A 19,675-nucleotide genomic window follows, 5' to 3' on the forward strand; every position below is an offset into this window, starting at 1 on the left:
GGATATAAACACTTGGAGAGGCCATATTACAAATTTCATTAGGAAGAAAATTTTCTAGCATATCTTTTTTATGTATATCATGTGAAGACTATGTTAATATTTTCATAAGAAAAAAGCAAAAACTTACTGAACTTTTTAAGTAACCAAAATGCTTTTATATTTTCAAGTTAGAAGGGAAGGAAGGAAGGAAGGAAGGAAGGAAGGAAGGAAGGAAGGAAGGAAAGAAGAAAAGGAAAGGAAAGGAAAGAAAAGAAAAAAAAGAAAAGAAAGGGAGGGAAGGAAGGAGGAAGGAAGGAAGAAAGAGTAACATGTTGTGGTATCATAATTTCTGTCTCTACTTTTGTTTCCTTATAGGTTTCATACTTGTATTTAAAAGAAGATACTTAGGGCGCCTGGGTGGCGCAGTCGGTTAAGCGTCCGACTTCAGCCAGGTCAGGATCTCGCGGTCCGCGAGTTCGAGCCCCGCGTGGGGCTCTGGGCTGATGGCTCAGAGCCTGGAGCCTGTTTCCGATTCTGTGTCTCCCTCTCTCTCTGCCCCTCCCCCGTTCATGCTCTGTCTCTCTCTGTCCCAAAAATAAATAAACGTTGAAAAAAAAAAAAAAGAAGATACTTATATTAAACACAGAGTCTCTTTAGAGGACACTCCCATAGTAAAATTAATTAAAACATAAATACTGATTATACTTGATTATAACTACACTGCACCTGATTGATTTTGAGCCTACAATTCTATCATTGAATAGGCCTACTATCAGAAATAATTGAAAATGAAGTGAAAAAGAAATATATTGAGTGGAGAAATAATTTGATTTGAAATAGAGATTATATTTAATTTCAGATGCAAAGAAAAGGCAAACAATTTGAGTTAATGTGCCAAAAGTCTACAAAATACAAAAAATAAAATAAACCATATATGCATTTTGGGCAAACTAGTTTGTATAGCTTCTGCAGAGAAATACGTATGTAAATAATTTTGTATACTTTATGTCAGGCCAATTTCTATAAGACTGAACTCTTTTAAAAATGGAAAAAAAAGAGAAGTCAAGGTTTTTAAATTTAGAAATCCTCAAAACACAATGGAAAGGACAAGAAACTCAGCCTAATCAATATTTGAAATAGTTTGTGTGGTATAATAAAAAAAATATATTGAGTCTTTCTTCCTGATTCTTTTCACAGAGCTTCTAAAATACTTGTAGTTTTCTGAGTGAAAGGAATGTCATTTATTATTAATAATTTTAACCATGCTTGGTGTATAGGAATGACATGACTCAAGGGGTAGATAGAGGCCAAGGAAGAGTGGCTAGACAGCTTCTGGAGGGGGTGCCCACCACCTGACTAGAAGATTAGAACTTTTAACCCTAATTGGAGGCCAGGGTGGGCGGAGGGACGGGAGATGTTCAGTTGCATGGCCAATGATAATCATGCCTAGGTAATGAGAGCTCAATAAAAAAACTATGAATGATGAAATTTGGAGGTGCTTCCTTATTAGTAAACATACTAATGTACCGGGAAGGTGGCATCCCCCAACTCCACAGAGACAGAGACTATGCTGGGACCCTTCTGAACCTGCCCTATTTACCTCTTCATCTAGCTCTTCATTTGTATTCTCTAAAATAAATGAGTATTCATAAGTATAGCACTTCCTGTATCATTCTAGCAAATTATCAAACCTGAAGGAGGACTGTGGGAACCACCAAATTTACAGCCAAGTTAGTCTGAAATGCAGGTAGCCTAGGGACTTGGGACATGCAGCTGGTATTTTAAGTGGGGGCAGGCACTAAATCCTTAACTGGTAGGGTCTACACTAATTCTGGGTGGTTAGAATTGAATCAAACTATAGGACACCCAGCTGGTGTTAGAAAATTGTTAGAATAACATAGTTAATCTCTAAGCCTGATACACAAGAGAATGCGATGGTCTGGGAAAAAATACTGTTATATGGCAATATTAAGATTTGGGAGTTTTGCCTCCATACATCTATCTTATACAGCCCATGTATAAGACACTTCAAAAGAAGATCAGAATAGTCATTGGCAGTAATTCACCTCAAGGATTTTAGCTTTCATTTCAATAATAATGGAACTAACAACAAAAAATGATAGAAAGAGAGCTACCATTGATCTATTATCAGCTCTGTAAATTGCTTATAATTTAGCAAATCTCAATAGTCCTCAATATTCCTCATGAAAATTTTATGAGGTTGGTATCCTCACTCTTATTCTTCTTTTCTCTGTCATTAACTTACTGTGTAGGAAAACTTAATGGAAATTTGTCTGCACAGAATTTAGGGTGACATTGAGAAAATAAGATCAGGTCTTTCAATACTACAGTGTCAAGAGGTGTATTGTTACACAATAAAGGGAGGTTTACTATTTATTTAAAAATTGCTCAAGAAGATGAGTATGTATAACAAGAGAATACAAGAGAAACTCCTTGAATAAATCCTGCATTATCTCACCAGCAGGAGTTCCTTTCTTTACGTTTTGGAAGAGAGCTTCCCTTCTGAATTATTTAAAGAACATCTCACCTCTGTCGTCCTCATCCACTCACATGTGATGTTCCTCACAGAAATTAACTTCACACATTCACAGGTGTGTCTGTGCCTCTGGTAACAACATTTTATAGTATCTTTTACAGTTCCTACAATTATCCAGTCTGGCACTTTATTAATTATCACTATACTGCCTCCAGCTTATACAGCACATAAACTGGGAAACTTTCCAAATACCTTTTCAGGGGCCCAAGCTTCTGAACCTTCTCTGAATTTAGAGAGTTGTGAGCAGGTCACTGATGCTACAAAGTGACTTGCTGATGATAGTACACGTGTAAGAAACACATTCTTGCAGCTTAGTCACAGGACATCAGAAGTCTCAGGCAAATCTCTCTTAGCATAAACCATTAATGTTATCATTTGTTGCATCTGGGAGATTCATTCTTTCTAGCGGCCACAGGAGACCCTTTGATCTACAATGACCCTAATTACAGATACTAATACAGTTCTGGTTGAGTCTCAACTTGATATGGCTTTAAATTAGTGTTTTGAAAGGTTTATTATTGCCAATAAGGCTATTAAGTTATCTATATATTTAATCGCTTAATTACTATTGAAATAAAAGGATGCAGAAATATTTTCTGCATGTGTTTATTGGAATTATTTAGCAATTACACCTACCAGTGCATTTTTTGACACTGGGCAGGGTACAAAGGGCATTAAAATGCATGAACTCTGCCATCCAGGAACATTCAATTAAAGCCAAGCAAGGTTGGATAAACAGAGGAAAATAAATATGCAGATGGTTAACTAAACCAATTAATTTAGGGAGGCAAGACATTTGATCAAGTTGAGAAGAAAATGCATGTTTCTAGGCAGCTTGGGAAGATTTTGCAGTACCTCATTCACATGTATCATTCAATTCTACCAAAACTCACTTCTTGAACATTCACAATATTACCATTACCATAGAACTGAAAGTGCTAGAAGGTTGAGAAACCAGGCTCATTAAAATCCTTTCCATCTAATATTGGAAAGGATGAGACAAGCATTCTGTTTCTCTATAGTCTATGGTAGAGTAGGACTCCCACACCCAAATGCCTAGAGGGACAGAGTATAGACAAGTAGAATTAAGCTGTATGGATAAATTGAGGGCAAATGGAATAGTCAGACTATCTAAAAGGGGCAGTGGTCCCTCGGCTCCAGAAAACCATCATCTTCTAAAAAAGTTCATATAGTATTTCTAGTGTTGCATTTTTTTCAAGATAAGCTAGAAACCAAGACTTTAATTTACAATCTCATGATTTTTAACTATAGACCAATACTTTTAAATATATTTATAGGCGCCAATTTCTACCTGCGGGCCACCAGTTTGCTAATTTGGGGTAAAGTAATAATTGCCATAAGGATGAGGAAAGGGCAAGAAGACAATGTTATAGGACTTAAAGAACAGAATGGTAACTTTTTCATATATTTTCTGGAAATATAAGTGAAAAATTCATGATGTAGTGTTTCCCACTTAAATGAAATTATAGACTATGTTATTAGAATAACCTTATGCACAAGTAGCTTAAAAAGATTACTGGAGAAATGGGGGTCAGCCCCATGATTACTGTTGATATTAATAATGCATGCACTATTACTAACAGGAATATAGCAGAGCTGATTGCTGTGTTTCATGAATGGTGAAGTTTAAAGTCAAAAAAAGCAACAAAATCATATTTGAATTTATAACTATTACTCTGGCAGTTGGGTAAAAACTGAGCTGGATCTGATGACAGCCTAAGGTCATTAGATCTGGTAAGAGGATCTCACGACAATTTAGTCAAGCAATGCCAAGAAGTCAAGGGTGAAGCAGGGGCATAGAGAGGAAGAGACACATGCAAGAGAGATGACAGATAAAAACAAAGAATTTAATGATTAGATTTGAACACTGAAAAACAAGTAAGTATCCAAAGTAATTTTCTGTTTCAAGTTTTTAGCACTGGGTGAATGTTGCTATTGTAACTTAAGTTAGGCAAAAGTGAAAAACAAAAAACATATTTTGAGGAAATTCTGAAACATTTCAATTTCAGACGTGTTATGGTTATAGTCCTTTTAGAATATCCAGCAGGGGGTGGGAGTGAGAGATGGAACCTACACTGCTAAGTCAGGTAAGCGACCAACTCTTGATTTTGGCTCAGGTTATGATCTCAAGGTCATGAGATGGAGCCCCGTGTGGGGCTCTGCGCTGACAACTGACAATGTCAAGCCTGCTTAGGATTCTCTCTTCCTCTCTTCCTCTCTTCTCCCCCTCCCCTCTTCTCTCTGTCTCTCTCTCTCTCTCTCTCTCTTAAAATAAAAAGAACTTAAAAATATATATTCATAAGATCCTACAGGGGATGTTTGAATTTTTTTAAATAATAAAAGCCTGGAGTTTAAGAGATATACCTAGGAGCTTCATTATTAATCATTATACAAAGCATTAGATGAAAGTTTGTTTGTATTCAGTGTGAATCTATCCCCATCATAAAAGAGACTAAACCCCTAAAACAGTATGCCCTACAAGGGATGGATCAGTAACAATGCAATTATTACAAGTATTGCTTACTATTACTTTTATTCCTTAAATGTATATGCTTTCTTTGTTTTGTACTTTCGTTCAACCTGCTCCACCTGCTATAAAACTTTCACAACTTGATCTGCTCCTTATTCAAATTGTATTTCTCTAAAATACTCCCTGTCCTTTTCAGCTCAAGTGATTCATCTGACCTTATATGTATATAATTATATGTGCAGTTCATTTAATCATTGATCACTGTTTCATGATTGCTCTTCTAGGTTGTTTGGGACTGCGATTTACATCTTTTATTGCCACAGTAATGCTCCTATTAAGAGGCTCTATTGCAATGATTCACTCTTGTCAGAAACATTATAACTTGAGGTAGAAATAAGATAATGATAGTGTTGCAAGGTGTCAGATACTGAAGATCAGGGCAAGAAATCATTAAACACAAACTTAAATGTCAGAAGTGCCAGAAAAGATAAAATATGCATTTGTAGGACTTGAGGATGAGAAAGGACAGAGCAAGAGGAGAAGAATAAGAGATGGGGTTAAAATTAGCACTAACTGGTAAGAAGGATTTGGTTGTCTTAAGATTGAGACACAAGAGAAACATGGGAACTGTACAGTTTGGGTGGGTATTGTGCACGATCTTGCAACAAGCTGGTGATAAGAATATTTATAGCCATCTCTACTTACAAAAGTAAATAAACAAAACAAAACAACTGGCCTAGGACCTTGAGTTGGATAATGCTCTAAGCCTTCAAGTGTCAGTGGGTATATTTTTAACACATAGAGAATGATTAAAACAAGAAGGTAGGTCTCTGTGGACCCTATGATCTTTTCTTCCTGCTCCCTGCACCTGTACCCTACCAAGCTCCCTACAGACTGATACCTATACCCCTTATGTTTAATTTATTAGGGCCATAACTTCCCTCATCACTCAATCTCATTTTTAGTTTATTGATACATGACAAAAAGTTTAGAAAAAATCATCTCTTATTCTAGAAAAATAAAATACTAATTTTTCAAACATGTGATTAAGTATATATTATGAATAAGTTTCTTTAACACTGCAGTCTATAAAAGACCATGGAATATACATGATGGAGGATTTTAGAAAGTCAGTTGACCTTAAATGGATGAGAGGAGGAAAATGGTCACTACGCACTTAACTGATACAAAGGAAAAGGAGATGAAGGGAGGCTAGAAAAGAAGGCAAACCAAAATTTAGTCCATGATATGATGCTAAGAATGGGCTCTCCTTCTCTGCCTGGCTTCAAATTAAATGAACAAAGAAGAAGCAAATAGATTGTTTTTTATCTTGTAGCTCTGAACCAAGCCATGATTTCTTTTTATAGCCATAACTGTGTTTATATGCAAAGAACTTAAAAATCAAATATCTTATTGTATTTTTTTCATGCTCTCTTTTCTTAGCTACTCAATTAGTTAGTATAGTGTTTAAGTTATATTTCTTTGTGATACCCATGACATCCATGTTGTATAAACTTAATAGATGGTCTCTTTTTTCTTGGAACCATGCATTTTATTGATACTAGAATATTGTGTAAAGTACTAAATGCAGAAAATGCCATGGTACAAGTAGGTAGTTTTTAAAACTATTGAATAGGGACCTATTGATCGATACCCTGTAGAGTATCTCACATATGTATTTATTGCTCAATAAATGTGAATAGCCAAATTAATATTTATTGATTTGGATCATAGACCATACACTAAAACATTTAAAAACCAATTTTTATTTTTATTTATTTATTTACTCTTTAAATATTTATATACAAAGATGCTTTTTGAGAGAGAGAGAGAGAGAGAGAGAGAGAGCGAGCGAGCACAAGTTGGAGGGGCGGGGGGAGGGACAATGATAGAAAGGGAGACACAGAATCCAAAGCCAGGCTCTGAGCTGTCAGTGTGCAAAGCATGACCTGAGCCAAAGTCGGACGCTTAACCGAGTGAGCCACCCAGGCGGCCCAACAATTTTTATGTTTAATAGATGGTGAAAACTAATAGTCTCTGAATTTTATTAATAACTAAAAAACAGGGCAGACAAGGTGACTTTGATGAGAAGAGTGTCAATATTCCTCTACGCCAAAAGTCAATAAATTGGAAACGCTTTGGCTAGAGAAAGGAGGAAAAGGATATTGTAGCATGTATATGTATATAAATTATTTCTTTGAAGTTCAGTGTGTGCTATTCTACTGACTTCAAATTGTCTAGGGCTTTCTAATCATTATATTTCGAGCATAATTTTCTTTTAAGTGATTGCATTCAGGTGCAGCTGCACTAAAGAATAGAGCCTATAGAGTAATGGAAGACATGCAGTTGGCCTACAGACCCATGAAAAGATGCTCAACATCACTCATCACCATGGGAATGCAAATCAAAACCACAATGAGATATCACCTGACGCCTGTGAGAATGGCTAGTATCAAAAAGGCAAGATATAACAAATATTTGTGAAAATGTGGAGTAAAAGAAACCCAGGTGCATTGTTTGTGGGAATGTAACATGTTGCAGGCACTGTGAAAACCAGACTGGATGTTCATGAAAAAAATTAAAAATTCAAATACCATACAATTCAGTATTCCACTACTGGGTATTTACCTAAAGAAAATGAAAGCACTAATTTGAAAATATATGTGCACTCCTATGTTTATAGCAGTATTTACAATAGCCATGATATGGAAGCAACCCAAGTATCCACTGATATATAAATAAAGAAGATGTAGGATGTATGTAGGTATGTATGTACACACACACACACACACACACACACACACACACACTATGGAATATTTCTCAACCATAAAGAAAGAAATCTTGCCATTTATGAAAACATAAACAGACCTAAAGGATATTATGCTAAAATAAGTGAAGTCAGGTTGAGAAAGAAAATCATCATATGATTTCAATTATTTGTGGAATCTAAAAAAAAAGTGAACAAAAAACAGAAAGAAATCCATAAATACTGAGAATAAACTCATAACTGCCAGAAGGAAGAAGGGTGGGGTGCAAATGGATGAAGGGAAGTGGGAGGCACAGGATTCCACTTATAGAATGAATAAGTCATGGGGAAGAAAGGCACAGCATACGGAATATACTCAATGGTATTGTAATAGTGATGTATTATGACAGATGGTAGCTACAATTGCCGTCAGCATAGCATAATCTATAGAATTTTGAATCACTATGTTATATACCTGAAACTAATGTAATATTTTGTGTCAAACACTCTTCAATTAAAATAAAAGGAGTAGAGGTGCCTGGGTGACTCAGCCAGTTAAGCGTTTGACTCTTGATTTCAGCTCAAGTCATGATCTCATGGTCGTAAGATGGAGCCCTGCATTGGGCTTCATGCTGAATGTGGAGCCTGCTTGGGACTCTTTCTCTTCCTCTCTCTGCCCCTACCCCATCTAAAACACATTAAAAAGAGAAAAATAATAGAGCATATAGAAATATATCAAAAGTTATGGAAGCCCTAAAGATTATCACATCAGAATTTCTGGGTGAGTTTTCCTCATCATGACCTAATTAATACATGCTCAACAGAAGGCTTATAAGTTAAGGTGGGTGGACTAGAGCTCTCCAGCAGCAAATTACTTGTCTATTCGTTAAAAATTTTTTTTTAATCTTTATTTTTATTTTTGAGAGAGAGAGAGAGAGAGAGTGAGAGAGAGAGAGAGAGAGAGAGAGAGCGCAAGTAGTGGAGGAACAGAGAGAGAGACACACACACACAGAATCCAAAGCAGGCTCTAGGCTCTGAGCTGTCAGCACAGAGCCCAAGGCAGGGCTTGAACTCACAAACTGCAAGCTCATCACCTGAGCTAAAGTCGAATGCTTAACTAACTGAAACACCCAGGTGCCCCACTTGTCTATTCTTGTTAAAATATTCCATCAGGTAAATATTAGAGACTATGATTCCACAGATCTAATTAATGAAGTTATTTTTTTAAATGCGATATGTACATTTCAGGTATTTAGGTTAGTCATACAATTTTATTTCTGCCATAGGCGAGAAGATGGCTACTGAGAACTGTGCAATTACCCTATTTTTATTTCTTTTTTATTTTTAATGTTTATTTTTGAGAGAGACAGACAGACAGACAGACAGAGCGTGAGCAGGGGAGAGTCAGAGAGAAAGGGAGACAAAAATCTAAAGCAGTCTCCAGGCTCCGAGCTGTCAGCACAGAGCCCAACGTGGGGCTCAAAGCCACAAGCCCCGAGATCATGACCTGAGCCAAAGTCAGACACTCAACTGACTGAGCCCTCAGGTGCCCTTGCAATTACCCTATATTTAAAAAGAAAGAAAAACCTAATGATTAATATTGCTTTATTAAAAAGAAAAGCTTTAACCTGACTCTTCTGTAGAAGTGAGAGAAATGGGAAAATATTGGTGCTTCAAAAAGTAAATTTGCTTGAGAACTCATCATTTTTTCTTATGGATAAAAGGCCTACTTAAAATTTGTATGACATCATTAATTTACATTACCATTAATAATCCCAAATAAAAAGAGAGAAGACAAGCTAGCAACTAAAAAGAAACATATTTATTCCAGATTTGAAATATTCTGGAATATTCCTCAATAATACTATGTTTGATATCTACTCCCCTGTCTCTATTTTCTATCTTGGATGAAATAATAATTTCATATAAATATACTCCATATAACATTATATAGAGTATATTTGTTAGTTGTTTTCATCTTAATGGGTCTTGGATGGAAATAATTAGATTAATAAATTTTTAATTGTGATATAGTATAATTCACAATCAAATGAAAACACAGGATGCCCAGATAAATATCAGATAAACAAAAATATATCATAAATATGAAAATAATAACTGTATAACTATGAAAATAATATGAAAATAATGGAATATCCTATAATAATCATGAAAATAAGTGAACCACAGCTAAATGAAAATATGTACGAATCAGTAACAGAATGCTGAGTAATAAAGAGAAATGGAAGAAGATCATGGGTTGCCTGATGCATCTATTAAAAGTTCAAAATCAATTAAGACTAAATAACATGTCATTTAGGCAAACACACATACACACACAAGCGGAGTTAGATATTCACCAGATCCCCAAAGATGTAAAGATAATTTTCAGAGTGAGTTAGTTAAAAAACAGTTATCATTTACTAAATTGCACTTTAATGGTCCAAAGTCGAAAGTCATTCTTCTTGTCCACTTTCTCCATAATGTCCATTAATAGGCCCAAGCTCAGCTGAGCACACCAGAGGTTGTTTGCAACTACGACTGAATAAATGTCTGTATTCTCATTTCCTGATGCACACAAGCAACTATTTTCTTATGATATCAAGGGAGGAATTTGTGGGCTGTGGGGCATATGAAGTCTCTATTTCACACAGTAATGACAAATGGTTACCCAGAGTAAAAACACAAATCACACTCCTATCTGCAATGAGTAAGAGTTCCTGTTCTGCACATTGTTTCCAACACTTGGGAATATCAGAGTTAAGCCTTGCCAAATGGACAGGTGTAAAATACAATCCCATTGTTGGTCATCATTTTTCTTTTTATAAATAATATTAAGCATCTATTTATTTGTTTACTAACAATGCTTCTTTTATAAAAAGTCTATAAATAGATTTTGCTCATTTTTCATCAGAATTGGGAAAGTGTTTATTATTATTATTAATTATACATCTTTTTTAAGTTAACTTATGCTTTTTACCATATCTTTATCATTTACTACTTGGCATTCTTTAGTATGGTAAAATATCTGTCTGTGCACTCTAATTTTAAAGTGAAACTATAATACATACAAGATATAAACAACAAAAATATAAAGATATGATGTTTAAGAGGAAGATTCTGAATATGCAACTTATTTGAAAAAAACAGAATAAAAATGTTGGGTTTTCACCTATGAACATCAGTACTTCTAAAGTACATTAACAGGTGGTCTTTGAATACTCATGCTCAGGACTCAATGATAAATTGATTCTCCATTTGTTTCTCATTTGTCAGTATCTATTTGATAAGCAGAGATATCATACATGACCCTTCTTTGCTAAAGCAAAGAGCAATAGTAAAGGAAAAGAGTAATTTTAGATTTACGTTCATGGTGGCACAAAACTTTCCATTTAGTTGTGGAAAGAAAGAGGAACTGCAAAGTAAGTCAAACCCAATGGAATGACAATAGGGAACAATCATAAAGTGCCTCCACATTCAATGTCTTGAGACCAAATCCCCAAGTCTGAAGAACAGTATTATTTTCTCTCATCTCACAGTCAGAGTTGCAAATATTGCTGGTCTCCTCAACTGTGCTTAGGAGCTCTGTTAGAGATTCACCAGATTTCCAAAGATGGATATAAAAATAATTTTCAGAGTAAATTAGCTTAAGAGTTGTCATTTACTAACATTGCATCTTACTGCCCCAAATCTACAAGTCATTTCCTGTACTGCCCCCTTTCTCAGAAATGTTCATTAATAGCTTTAATCTTCTCATGAAATATATAGAAGACAAAGATCAATAACTTTTCTGCATATAGTTAAGTCTCCAATGCAGACTGTTTTAAGTCTAAGGCATGAAGAAGGTGTTCAGTTTTTACACTTCTTCTTTTTTTTTAATATGAATTTTATTTCACGTGGAAAATTGAGGGGAAACTTATGGGGTACATTCCTAAGGTCTTATGGGGCAGATGATGCTTTTAACTGTTATTAAATAGGTAATTATGGCTGAATGAGTTTGTTATAGACATTCAGTCAACACCTTCTCCATTATCCCTCCTTTCTTTTTCTTTTTCTTTTTTTTAAGACTCATTACTCGTTCCTTTTTACCAGTTAATAATAGATACATAACACCCAAGAGATTTGAAATAAAATCCTTTCACAGGGCTTTCCAAATGGTGGTGAATGAGTAATTCCAATGATATCAAGGACAAATAGAAATATCTGAAGGAAAAAAAAATTGCTGCACATGAGCACCAATGCAAAGTTCCAATTTGAAAAGTTCGTGCAAAGAAATTCATAGGAAAAAACTGAACCAACTGCCAATGCATGTATGACAAGATGATGCCCAACCTCACTCATAATTAAGTAAGTACAAATCAGTATAATAATTAAGGGTTATTTTGCCTCAACCAAAAAAAAAAACATGTTGTGACAGCAAGAGTACAGTATTAAGCAATATCATATACCACTGGTTGACTTGTTTAATACAATTTGATACTATCTATTAAATTTCAATTTAATTTCAAATTTCCTTTGACACAGCAATGCCACTGTGTGAATTTAGCCTATAAATACATTTCAAAAATTGTTTCCAAGTGTATCTACAAGTGCATAACAGGAAATAAATAGCACATCATGCAAAGAAATTCTATATAACCATCAAATAATATTAGAGAAAAACAAATGGGTTTATGTAAACAGAACCTCACGTTACATTATTAAGTGAATAAAAAGTGTAAGCTCTCCATACTGTTGAAATATATACACACACACACAGAGTGTATATATTTGAAAATATTATGTTGTTTATGTAGAGACCTATGAAGATATACAGACTTATTTCTGGAGAATTGTTTGATATTATTTGGTACAAATATGGACATGGATGTCTTCAAAAAGGATATGGAGGAAAACTTTTATTTTTACTGTATGTGCACATGAGTACCAGTTCTGTCCAACAGGACTTTCTATGATAATGGAAATATTCTGCACACAGTCTAATGTGTAACCACTGGCTTCACTGGGCTATTACACACATGAAATGAGGCTGATGTGACTAAGAGATGGATTTTTAAATTTTCACATGATTTTGATGAATTTAAAAATAAATGTAAACAGACCACATGTAGCTAATGACTCATATTAGATAGTTCAATAAACTATTTATAGTTTTTAACCATATATTTTCATTCTATTGTTTTTAGAAATGTCAACGAAAAAGATTAAGAATATTTGTGTCCTTAATTATATTTTACTGAAATATCCATTAAATGTCAATATTTTAAGGGGCATATATAAATTATAGATACAGTAGGGAATGACCAAGGATAAAGAAGAATGCCATAGAATTGTATTATACAAATATAAGCTCTGATTTATTCAGAATTTATAAATGCTTTGTTCCTAACAAAGAGAATTCACAGTGTGAATTTGTTTTTATTTTTAGAAAAAATATATGAGTGTATGTAAGGATACAAGATTTCTCCACATATCTATATGAATTAAATCTTAACTTACCACTTCTTTTATAAAAAAGTAGAATGCTATTCTAAGTATTTTTCTTCTAAAATGAATAACACCATGGTGTTGCCACTTATAATGATGTGAATAATCTCTCATTCTGAATAAAATATGATTGTACTTCTTTAGTTAGAAATACATATTTCATTATAATTTACTTTTTGAAATTATAATCTGGTTATTCATTTATCTTAGATATTCTTTCTTCCTTAATGTTTCATTAAAATCAATAGTATATACAACTGAGTCCTGAAGAATGTTTTTCAAAGTTGCGTAAATAAGAATATCTGGGACCTGATGAACATTTTTAAAAGTTGTATAAATAAGATAGAACTAGTTAAGAATAGTCCAGGTATTTAAAATAGGCTGGAAAATGTTCATAATGTCAGACAGTATAGCTGGTAAAGGATAGGATTTTCATTGTAATCTCTCCCAATTCATATAGTAACTCTTAACCATTGATTATCTGTATTAATGGCTAAGAAGTTGCAATCATTCAGTTAATACAGAGAGTCTATTATCTAAAAGAAAGAGATAGGAAGAAGGAATGAAAGGAGGAAGGAAGGGAGGGAGAGAGGACAGAGGAGAAAGGAAGGGGGAGGAGGGAGAGAAGGAAGGAGGCAGAGAGGGAGGGAGGGAAGAAAGGAAGGAAGGAAGAGAATATTAAAGACAAAGTGCCACTTTTCTCATGATGAAAATGACTTCACTGTTTTACAGAGAATATCTAAGCAAGGTGAGAACAGAAAATTATACTTAGTTATATTGTATTGGGGAATTCCTTATATTCCTTCCTGCTTTGGTAAAACTGAATGCAGAATATAAAATGCAGAGAAGAGAAATAGGAAGATAAAAAATTCAAAAGTAATAAGTAAAAATTTTTTAACGTGATGAAAAATATTAATGTACAAGAAGCTCAACAAATTTCTAGTTAAAAAAATTTGAAAAGGTCCTCACCTAAACTAATCACAAATAGTCAAAAATCACAATGAATGAACTTGTAAGCAAGAGAAAAAAAAAAATAATGTATCACACAGAATGGATAAGATTAGCAGCTAAATTTTCTTAAGAAACCATACATGTCACATGTTAGGATGACATCTTCAAAGTATTGAAAGAAAAAAACATCGTCAACAAATAATCCTATATTGAACTAAACACTCCTTCAAAAATCAGGGAGAAATTAAGCCACGTCTAGATAAACAAAAATTGAGAGCTTTTGTTGCTACCAGACCTGTGGTCCAAGAAATATTAAAGGGAGTCCTTCAGGTTGAAATTAAAGGACACTAAACAGTAACCTGAATCCACATGAAGAAAACAAAATGATCTAATAAAGGTAACTGCATGGAAATTCTGAAAGGCAGCATAAACACACTCTAATTCCTCTCTCCCAGTATTTATTTAAAAAGATGGCTTCATAAAAAATAATTTTAAAATTGTATTGTTAGGTTAAAATGTATAAAGCCATAACTTGTAAGACAACAAAAATGCAAAGGAGAGAGAAGAAATAAAAATATGTTGGTACAGTTTTTGTATACTATTTCCATCAAGAAAATATACCAATTGTAAACAAATATGTACTTGATAACAAAAAGCATAAGTTCCAAAATACATAAAGAAAAATAAACAGAATTGAAGGGAGAAATAGACAATCCAACAGTAATAGTTTGACTTCCTGACCCAATTTCAATAATGGATAGAACTAGGCAGATTATCAATACGGAAAAAGAAGACTTGAACAACATTATAAAGCAAAAGTATCTAACAGACAGAAATCCCTAGAAAAAAATATATTTTAAGGAGAAGCACATGGAACATTCTCTAGGGAGAGACCATATGTTAATTTACTGGTTGACCTTAAAATTCAAATGAAACACTCTCTAGGGATAGACCAAATGTTAATTTATGGGTTGATCTTAAAATTCATATGAAATGAAAGGGACCAAGAATATTCAAAACAATCTGGAAGAAGAAGAATGTTTGAGTACTCACAGGTCCTGATCTGAAGTCTTACCACAAAGCTACAGTAATCAAGATTGTGATAATGGCATAAAGATAAACATACAGATTAAGAAAATAGAGAGTCCAGAAATAAATCTATACATCGGTGGTCAACTGATATTTTACAAGGTGCTAAAATCATTCTGTGTGAATAGTCTTTTCAAACAATGTTGCATGAACAAGTGAATATCCACAGGCAAAAGAATGGATACCCTGCCTCACATCATACACAAAATTAACTCAAATCACAGAACTAAATGTAAAAATAAAAACTGTAATATTTTTAGACAAAAACACAGGAGTAAATCTTTATGATAATGGTTAGCCAATAACTTCTTGGATTAACAAGCTATATAAGACAAAAGAAAAATAGATAGACTTGATTTCATTGAACATAAAATCCTTTGTTCATCAAAGGATACCACCCAGAAAGTAAAAAATTACACACCTGGCAGAAGTGATTTGCAAATTTTATATATGACAAGGAACTTCTATTTTGGAGATATAAATGGACACTTACAATTTAGCAATGGAAAGAGTCTAGTTAAAAAGTGGGCAGAGGATGTTATCAGAAATTTCTCTAAAGAAATGCAAATAGCCAATAAACATATGAAAACATGCTTAACATCATTAGTAAATTCTGGAAATGCAAACCAAAGCCACATGCTATACCACTCCCCACACACTAAGGTGACTACAATAAAAAGGTAGACAAGAACAAGCATTGACAAAGACGTTAAGAAATTTGGCTCCTCTCATACTGCTGGTGAAAAGGTAAATAGACAAGACCACTTTGGAAAATAATTTCATAGTTATTCAAAATGCTAAACACAGAGTTACCATATGACCCAGAATTACACTGCACAATAGTGGAAAGATGTCAAGAAAGAGCAATGAAAACATGTACCTACACAAAATTTGCATACGAATGTTTATCTGAAAACTTCAAATGTTCAGTTGAAACATTTGTATGTTTCATGGTAGCCCTAAAATTAACCAATTCAAATGTTTATTAACTAGTGAATGGATCAAAAAAGTAGCATATCACACAATGGAATATTATTTAACAATAAAAAAGAATGAAGTATTGATATATCCAAAAACATATATAAACCCGGAACATATTGTGCTAAGTGCAAAAGTTAGTCATAAAAGACCACATACTGTGTATTTCATTTATCTGAAATGAATGGAATGCATAAATCCATAGAGATACAAAGTAGACTACTAGTTGCAGGAGGTTGCAGAGAAAAGATTCCAGAACTGGAGAAAGACTTCTAGTGTGTATGGGTTTCTTTAAGGGTAGGTTAGACTGTGATGATGGTTGCACAACTCTGTCAGTATACTAAAAAACATTGAACTGTACATTTCAAATGAGTGACAATTATGGTATATGAAGTATATGCCAATAAATCTGTTAGAAACACACACAGACACACAGAGGAGGAAGATAAATTAGAAAAGAAACTGAAGAGTAGTATGATACATTTAGAGGATTCAGTGTTATTTGCATGGTTTAATTTCTTTCCCAAGTGTTAAAGTAAACTTTTAATTCAGATCTAGTTTTCCCATTAGGCAAAAGCAAGAAAAAAAAATCAGTTACAGGAGTCCTACTTTGCTTATCATGTGTCATTAATTAATAGATGAACAGAGGGGCTCCTGGGTGGCTCAGTCAGTTAAGCGGCCCACTTTGGTCATGATCTCATAGTTTGTGATTTCGAGCCCCACATCGGGTTCCGTGCTGACAGCTCAGAGCCTGGAGCCTGCTTCGGATTCTGTGTCTCCCTCTCTTTCTGGCCCTCCCCTGCTCACACTCTGTGTCTCTCTCTCAAAAATAAATAAACATTAAAAAAATCAAATAGATGAACAGATTTTCCTGAAACTATGGTGGAGACATTTCTTTCAATGTCTAATCAGTAATGAATGCATCTGGGGATAAAATGAAGCTTCTTATATTTATATACATTTCTTGGATAGCCTACAAATTAACCATGTTTCAAAATAATAAAGATGTTGCAAAGAATCAAGTAATTGTTTCCTGTAAATGTCAATCTCTGCTTAAAATGAATATCATTCACTTCAATAATTGGAAGATCTTTTTACTTGCTTGTAATCTGATGAGATCACACCTGTATTGAATGGGGAAAATTATTATTTTGGCTTATAAATTACCCTTTTTGCAACTGATTCAAATTTTAGGAGAGTTAATTAAATTTATTTTTTCCTACATTCTCTCATGGACCAGTATGAATAAAATATTTAAATAAATGATGCTATGTGGAAAAGAAAATAAATCTGGTTAATTCATAAAATGTACACTACATGTCTACTTTGTGCTATGCCATCATTGTTCTAGTCACTGAAAACAAAAAATTGAGTAAGTTTTGGTTGGCCTCTTCTCTTAAGATATTCATAAACTAGTGAACGTTTAATGAAAGATATAAAAATGTATCATAACGAATTAATTAAAACATAATCAAAATTTATCTTTGGATAAGCTTACATATATCTGGGTTCTAAATCAATAACTAGTTCATTAATTATGTCAACCATCTATTTGAGTCTTTTGAAATTAAAGTTTTAATTTTAACATTTCAATCAAGGAACCTGATACTCTATGCAGAAAACCTGAAAGCCTCCACCAAAACACAGCTGGAACTGATAAATAAATTCAGTAAAGTCTCAGGACATAAAATCAATGAACAGAAATCTGTTGCATTTATATACACCAATAATAAAGCAGCAGAAAGAGAAATCAAGGAATCAATACCATTTATAACTACACTTAAAATCATAAGATATGTAGGAATAAACCTAACCAAAGAGGTAAAAGACACAATATTATTACACAAAGCAATCTATACATTTAATGCAATCCCTATTATATTACACAAAGCATAAATCCCTATACACAAAATCTATATTACACAAAGCAATCTATACATTTAATGCAATCCCTATTAATATACCAACAACATTCTTCACAGAACTTGGACGAACAATCCTAAAATTTATGTGAGTCACAAAAGACCCTGGATGGCCAAAACAACCTTGAAAAAGAAAAGCAAAGCTTAAGGAATTACAATTCTGAACTTCAAGTTATATAACAAAGCTGTGGTGATAAAAACAGCATGATACTGGCACAAAAGTAAACTCATATATCAATAGAACAGAATAGAAAACCCAGAAATGAACCCACAACTATATGGCCAATTAATCTTTGACAAAGCAGAAAAGAATATCCTTTGGGGAAAAGATAGTCTCTTCAACAAATGGTGATGGGAAAATTGGATAGCAACATGCAAAAGAAAGAAACTAGACCACTTCCCTACACCATACACAAAAATAAACTCAAAATGGGTGAAAGACCTAAATGGGAGACAGGAAACCATCAAAATCCTACAGGAGAACACAGGTAGTAACCTCTTTGAAATTGGACATGGCAACTTCTCACTAAATATGTCTCCTGAGGCAAGGGAAACAAAAGCAAAAATAAACTGTTGGGATTTCATCAAAATAAAAAGCTTCTGCACAGCAAAGGAAACAATCAACAAAACTAAAAGACAACCTATGGAATGGGAGAAGATATTTACAAATGATGTATCTGATAAAGGGTTAGTATACAAAATCTATAAAGAACTTAAAAAAACCTCAATATCCAAAAAACAAATAATCCAATTAAAAATAAGAAGACACAAATAGACATTTTTCTAAAAAGATATACAGATGGCCAATAGACACATGAAAAGATGCTCAATATCACTGATCATCAGAACACAAACCAAAACCATAAGGAGATATCACTTCACACCTGTCAGAATGGCTAAAATGAACAACACAAGAAACATCAGGTGTTTGTGAGGATACAGAGAAAGGGGAAATACCATTGTTGTAGCCTTCAGAATGGTCTTACAATTTCGACTTCAAAATCCCTAGAATATATTCCTCACATAGCAAAGTGTTCTTTTAAAGTATGACTCAGATATCAAAGTGTGCCTATTTCTTACAAAACAAAACAACATAATTTTTCTAGTAGTTATTCTACTGGGTTCATCTGGTACCATTCTCTGCATTCTCCACTGCTTATATATTTTCTTACAATAGATCTATGCAGTTCCTACCCAAGGTTCTTTATAATGATTCTTCTTTGAGCCTACAAAACTCTTCTACCTGACCTTGAAATGTTGCTTCTACAGTGGACCTTTCCTAGGCACCTAATCCTTGTCTAATCCTCACTCTATACCACCTTTTTTTTTCTAAGGACTTAGTACTAGCTGCAACTGCTTATATTTCTACTTGAGCATTTGTTTGTTGTTCATTTGATATATCTGTCTTCCTCAACATGTATCCCCAGAACCTGGAATATAATCTGATAAGTAGCAGGGGCTCAATAATTAGT

At 33.8% G+C, this 19,675-nt stretch overlaps 1 protein-coding gene across 1 annotated transcript in view; it reads right to left on the bottom strand.

Annotated features, from left to right (window-relative positions):
* The window catches only part of DPP10 (dipeptidyl peptidase like 10), a 640,613-nt gene that overhangs the window by 300,070 nt on the left and 320,868 nt on the right, over nucleotides 1-19,675 (bottom strand). The gene's annotated exons all lie outside the window — the stretch shown is intronic.

This window comes from Prionailurus bengalensis, chromosome C1 (assembly GCF_016509475.1).
Source record: "Prionailurus bengalensis isolate Pbe53 chromosome C1, Fcat_Pben_1.1_paternal_pri, whole genome shotgun sequence".
NCBI classification, from domain to species: domain Eukaryota; kingdom Metazoa; phylum Chordata; class Mammalia; order Carnivora; family Felidae; genus Prionailurus; species Prionailurus bengalensis.